Consider the following 6,559-nt stretch of genomic DNA (forward strand, 5'->3'; position numbering starts at 1 on the left):
CTCTGCTTTCCCAGAGACTCAGCATGTCACGGTGCTCGTTCTCGGCAGAAACTTTTTCTCAAAAGGCAAACGTCTGGCTCCTTCTCCCACAAGGAAGGTGCCAGCCCTGAAAGATCTTGCTGGTCTTCACCGTCCCCCTGCAGCCTATCCACAGGCACAACAGCTCTGGGGATCTCTGCTTTCCCAGAGACTCAGCATGTCACGGTGCTCGTTCTCGGCAGAAACTTTTTCTGAAAAGGCAAACGTCTGGCTCCTTCTCCCACAAGGAAGGTGCCAGCCCTGAAAGCTCTTGCTGGTCTTCACTATCCCTCTGCAGCCTATCTTTAGCCGCAACAGAACTGGGGATCTGTGCTTTCCCAGAGACTCAGCATGTCACGGTGCTCGTTCTTGGCAGAAACTTTTTCTGAAAAGGCAAACGTCTGGCTCCTTCTCCCACAAGGAAGCTGCCAGCCCTGAAAGCTCTTGCAGGTCTTCACTATCCCTCTGCAGCCTATCTTTAGCCGCAACAGCACTGGGGATCTGTGCTTTCCCAGAGACTCAGCATGTCACGGTGCTCGTTCTCGGCAGAAACTTTTTCTGAAAAGGCAAACGTCTGGCTCCTTCTCCCACAAGGAAGGTGCCAGCCCTGAAAGCTCTTGCTGGTCTTCACTATACCTCTGCAGCCTATCCACAGGCCCAACAGCACTGGGGATCTCTGCTTTCCCAGCGACTCAGCATCTCATGGTGCTCGCTGTCGGCAGAGCCTTTTCTGAAAAGGCAAACGTCTGGCTCCTTCTCCCACAAGGAAGGTGCCAGCCCTGAAAGATCTTGCTGGTCTTCACCGTCCCCCTGCAGCCTATCCACAGGCACAACAGCACTGGGGATCTCTGCTTTCCCAGAGACTCAGCATGTCACGGTGCTCGTTCTCGGCAGAAACTTTTTCTGAAAAGGCAAACGTCTGGCTCCTTCCCCCACAAGGAAGGTGCCAGCCCTGAAAGATCTTGCTGGTCTTCACCGTCCCCCTGCAGCCTATCCACAGGCAGAACAGCACTGGGGATCTCTGCTTTCCCAGAGACTCAGCATGTCACGGTGCTCGTTCTCGGCAGAAACTTTTTCTGAAAAGGCAAACGTCTGGCTCCTTCTCCCACAAGGAAGCTGCCAGCCCTGAAAGTTCTTGCAGGTCTTCACTATCCCTCTGCAGCCTATCTTTAGCCGCAACAGCACTGGGGATCTCTGCTTTCCCAGACACTCAGCATCTCATGGTGCTCGTTCTCGGTAGAAACTTTTTCTGAAAAGGCAAACGTCTGGCTCCTTCTCCCACAAGGAAGCTGCCAGCCCTGAAAGCTCTTGCAGGTCTTCACTATCCCTCTGCAGCCTATCTTTAGCCGCAACAGCACTGGGGATCTCTGCTTTCCCAGAGACTCAGCATGTCACGGTGCTCGTTCTCGGCAGAAACTTTTTCTGAAAAGGCAAACGTCTGGCTCCTTCTCCCACAAGGAAGGTGCCAGCCCTGAAAGATCTTGCTGGTCTTCACCGTCCCCCTGCAGCCTATCCACAGGCACAACAGCTCTGGGGATCTCTGCTTTCCCAGAGACTCAGCATGTCACGGTGCTCGTTCTCGGCAGAAACTTTTTCTGAAAAGGCAAACGTCTGGCTCCTTCTCCCACAAGGAAGGTGCCAGCCCTGAAAGATCTTGCTGGTCTTCACCGTCCCCCTGCAGCCTATCCACAGGCACAACAGCACTGGGGATCTCTGCTTTCCCAGAGACTCAGCATGTCACGGTGCTCGTTCTCGGCAGAAACTTTTTCTGAAAAGGCAAACGTCTGGCTCCTTCTCCCACAAGGAAGGTGCCAGCCCTGAAAGCTCTTGCAGGTCTTCACTATCCCTCTGCAGCCTATCTTTAGCCGCAACAGCACTGGGGATCTCTGCTTTCCCAGAGACTCAGCATGTCACGGTGCTCGTTCTCGGCAGAAACTTTTTCTGAAAAGGCAAACGTCTGGCTCCTTCTCCCACAAGGAAGGTGCCAGCCCTGAAAGCTCTTGTAGGTCTTCACCGTCCCCCTGCAGCCTATCCACAGGCACAACAGCACTGGGGATCTCTGCTTTCCCAGAGACTCAGCATGTCACGGTGCTCGTTCTCGGCAGAAACTTTTTCTGAAAAGGCAAACGTCTGGCTCCTTCTCCCACAAGGAAGGTGCTAGCCCTGAAAGCTCTTGCAGGTCTTCACTATCCCTCTGCAGCCTATCTTTAGCTGCAACAGCACTGGGGATCTCTGCTTTCCCAGAGACTCAGCATGTCACGGTGCTCGTTCTCGGCAGAAACTTTTTCTGAAAAGGGAAACGTCTGGCTCCTTCTCCCACAAGGAAGGTGCCAGCCCTGAAAGCTCTTGCAGGTCTTCACTATCCCTCTGCAGCCTATCCACAGGCACAACAGCACTGGGGATCTCTGCTTTCCCAGCGACTCAGCATCTGATGGTGCTCGCTGTCGGCAGAGCCTTTTCTGAAAAGGCAAACGTCTGGCTCCTTCTCCCACAAGGAAGGTGCCAGCCCTGAAAGATCTTGCTGGTCTTCACCGTCCCCCTGCAGCCTATCCACAGGCACAACAGCACTGGGGATCTCTGCTTTCCCAGAGACTCAGCATGTCACGGTGCTCGTTCTCGGCAGAAACTTTTTCTGAAAAGGCAAACGTCTGGCTCCTTCCCCCACAAGGAATGTGCCAGCCCTGAAAGATCTTGCTGGTCTTCACCGTCCCCCTGCAGCCTATCCACAGGCAGAACAGCACTGGGGATCTCTGCTTTCCCAGAGACTCAGCATGTCACGGTGCTCGTTCTCGGCAGAAACTTTTTCTGAAAAGGCAAACGTCTGGCTCCTTCTCCCACAAGGAAGCTGCCAGCCCTGAAAGCTCTTGCAGGTCTTCACTATCCCTCTGCAGCCTATCTTTAGCCGCAACAGCACTGGGGATCTCTGCTTTCCCAGAGACTCAGCATGTCACGGTGCTCGTTCTCGGCAGAAACTTTTTCTGAAAAGGCAAACGTCTGGCTCCTTCTCCCACAAGGAAGGTGCCAGCCCTGAAAGATCTTGCTGGTCTTCACCGTCCCCCTGCAGCCTATCCACAGGCACAACAGCTCTGGGGATCTCTGCTTTCCCAGAGACTCAGCATGTCACGGTGCTCGTTCTCGGCAGAAACTTTTTCTGAAAAGGCAAACGTCTGGCTCCTTCTCCCACAAGGAAGGTGCCAGCCCTGAAAGATCTTGCTGGTCTTCACCGTCCCCCTGCAGCCTATCCACAGGCACAACAGCACTGGGGATCTCTGCTTTCCCAGAGACTCAGCATGTCACGGTGCTCGTTCTCGGCAGAAACTTTTTCTGAAAAGGCAAACGTCTGGCTCCTTCTCCCACAAGGAAGGTGCCAGCCCTGAAAGCTCTTGCAGGTCTTCACTATCCCTCTGCAGCCTATCTTTAGCCGCAACAGCACTGGGGATCTCTGCTTTCCCAGAGACTCAGCATGTCACGGTGCTCGTTCTCGGCAGAAACTTTTTCTGAAAAGGCAAACGTCTGGCTCCTTCTCCCACAAGGAAGGTGCCAGCCCTGAAAGCTCTTGTAGGTCTTCACCGTCCCCCTGCAGCCTATCCACAGGCACAACAGCACTGGGGATCTCTGCTTTCCCAGAGACTCAGCATGTCACGGTGCTCGTTCTCGGCAGAAACTTTTTCTGAAAAGGCAAACGTCTGGCTCCTTCTCCCACAAGGAAGGTGCTAGCCCTGAAAGCTCTTGCAGGTCTTCACTATCCCTCTGCAGCCTATCTTTAGCTGCAACAGCACTGGGGATCTCTGCTTTCCCAGAGACTCAGCATGTCACGGTGCTCGTTCTCGGCAGAAACTTTTTCTGAAAAGGGAAACGTCTGGCTCCTTCTCCCACAAGGAAGGTGCCAGCCCTGAAAGCTCTTGCAGGTCTTCACTATCCCTCTGCAGCCTATCCACAGGCACAACAGCACTGGGGATCTCTGCTTTCCCAGAGACTCGGGATGTCACGGTGCTCGTTCTCGGCAGAAACTTTTTCTGAAAAGGCAAACGTCTGGCTCCTTCTCCCACAAGGAAGGTGCCAGCCCTGAAAGCTCTTGCTGGTCTTTACGGTGCCCCTGCAGCCTATCCACAGGCACAACAGCACTGGGGATCTCTGCTTTCCCAGAGACTCCGCATGTCACGGTGCTCGTTCTCGGCAGAAACTTTTTCTGAAAAGGCAAACGTCTGGCTCCTTCTCCCACAAGGAAGGTGCCAGCCCTGAAAGATCTTGCTGGTCTTCACTATCCCTCTGCAGCCTATCTTTAGCCGCAACAGAACTGGGGATCTGTGCTTTCCCAGAGACTCAGCATGTCACGGTGCTCGTTCTCGGCAGAAACTTTTTCTGAAAAGGCAAACGTCTGGCTCCTTCTCCCACAAGGAAGCTGCCAGCCCTGAAAGCTCTTGCAGGTCTTCACTATCCCTCTGCAGCCTATCTTTAGCCGAAACAGCACTGGGGATCTCTGCTTTCCCACAGACTCAGCATGTCACGGTGCTCGTTCTCGGCAGAAAACTTTTCTGAAAAGGCAAACGTCTGGCTCCTTCTCCCACAAGGAAGGTGCCAGCCCTGAAAGCTCTTGCAGGTCTTCACTATCCCTCTGCAGCCTATCTTTAGCCGCAACAGCACTGGGGATCTCTGCTTTCCCAGACACTCAGCATGTCACGGTGCTCGTTCTCGGCAGAAACTTTTTCTGAAAAGGCAAACGTCTGGCTCCTTCTCCCACAAGGAAGGTGCCAGCCCTGAAAGAACTTGCTCGTCTTCACCGTCCCCCTGCAGCCTATCCACAGGCACAACAGCTCTGGGGATCTCTGCTTTCCCAGCGACTCAGCATGTCACGGTGCTCGTTCTCGGCAGAAACTTTTTCTGAAAAGGCAAACGTCTGGCTCCTTCTCCCACAAGGAAGGTGCCAGCCCTGAAAGCTCTTGCAGGTCTTCACTATCCCTTTGCAGCCTATCTTTAGCCGCAACAGCACTGGGGATCTCTGCTTTCCCAGAGACTCAGCATGTCACGGTGCTCGTTCTCGGCAGAAACTTTTTCTGAAAAGGCAAACGTCTGGCTCCTTCTCCCACAAGGAAGGTGCCAGCCCTGAAAGATCTTGCTGGTCTTCACCGTCCCCCTGCAGCCTATCCACAGGCAGAACAGCACTGGGGATCTCTGCTTTCCCAGACACTCAGCATGTCACGGTGCTCGTTCTCGGCAGAAACATTTCTGAAAAGGCAAACGTCTGGCTCCTTCTCCCACAAGGAAGGTGCCAGCCCTGAAAGCTCTTGCTGGTCTTCACTATCCCTCTGCAGCCTATCTTTAGCCGCAACAGCACTGGGGATCTCTGCTTTCCCAGACACTCAGCATGTCACGGTGCTCGTTCTCGGCAGAAACCTTTTCTGAAAAGGCAAACGTCTGGCTCCTTCTCCCACAAGGAAGGTGCCAGCCCTGAAAGATCTTGCAGGTCTTCACTATCCCTCTGCAGCCTATCTTTAGCCGCAACAGCACTGGGGATCTCTGCTTTGCCAGAGACTCAGCATGTCACGGTGCTCGTTCTCGGCAGAAACTTTTTCTGAAAAGGCAAACGTCTGGCTCCTTCTCCCACAAGGAAGGTGCCAGCCCTGAAAGCTCTTGCAGGTCTTCACTATCCCTCTGCAGCCTATCCACAGGCACAACAGCACTGGGGATCTCTGCTTTCCCAGAGACTCAGCATGTCACGGTGCTCGCTGTCGGCAGAGCCTTTTCTGAAAAGGCAAACGTCTGGCTCCTTCCCCCACAAGGAAGGTGCCAGCCCTGAAAGCTCTTGCTGGTCTTCACTATCCCTCTGCAGCCTATCTTTAGCCGCAACAGCACTGGGGATCTCTGCTTTCCCAGAGACTCTGCATGTCACGGTGCTCGTTCTCGGCAGACACTTTTTCTGAAAAGGCAAACGTCTGGCTCCTTCTCCCACAAGGAAGGTGCCAGCCCTGAAAGATCTTGCTGGTCTTCACCGTCCCCCTGCAGCCTATCCACAGGCACAACAGCACTGGGGATCTCTGCTTTCCCAGAGACTCAGCATGTCACGGTGCTCGTTCTCGGCAGAAACTTTTTCTGAAAAGGCAAACGTCTGGCTCCTTCTCCCACAAGGAAGGTGCCAGCCCTGAAAGCTCTTGCTGGTCTTTACGGTGCCCCTGCAGCCTATCCACAGGCACAACAGCACTGGGGATCTCTGCTTTCCCAGAGACTCAGCATGTCACGGTGCTCGTTCTCGGCAGAAACTTTTTCTGAAAAGGCAAACGTCTGGCTCCTTCTCCCACAAGGAAGGTGCCAGCCCTGAAAGCTCTTGCTGGTCTTCACTATCCCTCTGCAGCCTATCTTTAGCCTCAACAGCACTGGGGATCTGTGCTTTCCCAGAGACTCAGCATGTCACGGTGCTCGTTCTCGGCAGAAACTTTTTCTGAAAAGGCAAACGTCTGGCTCCTTCTCCCACAAGGAAGCTGCCAGCCCTGAAAGCTCTTGCAGGTCTTCACTATCCCTCTGCAGCCTATCCACAGGCACAACA

This window comes from Accipiter gentilis, unplaced genomic scaffold, assembly GCF_929443795.1.
Source record: "Accipiter gentilis unplaced genomic scaffold, bAccGen1.1, whole genome shotgun sequence".
NCBI lineage: Eukaryota > Metazoa > Chordata > Aves > Accipitriformes > Accipitridae > Astur > Astur gentilis.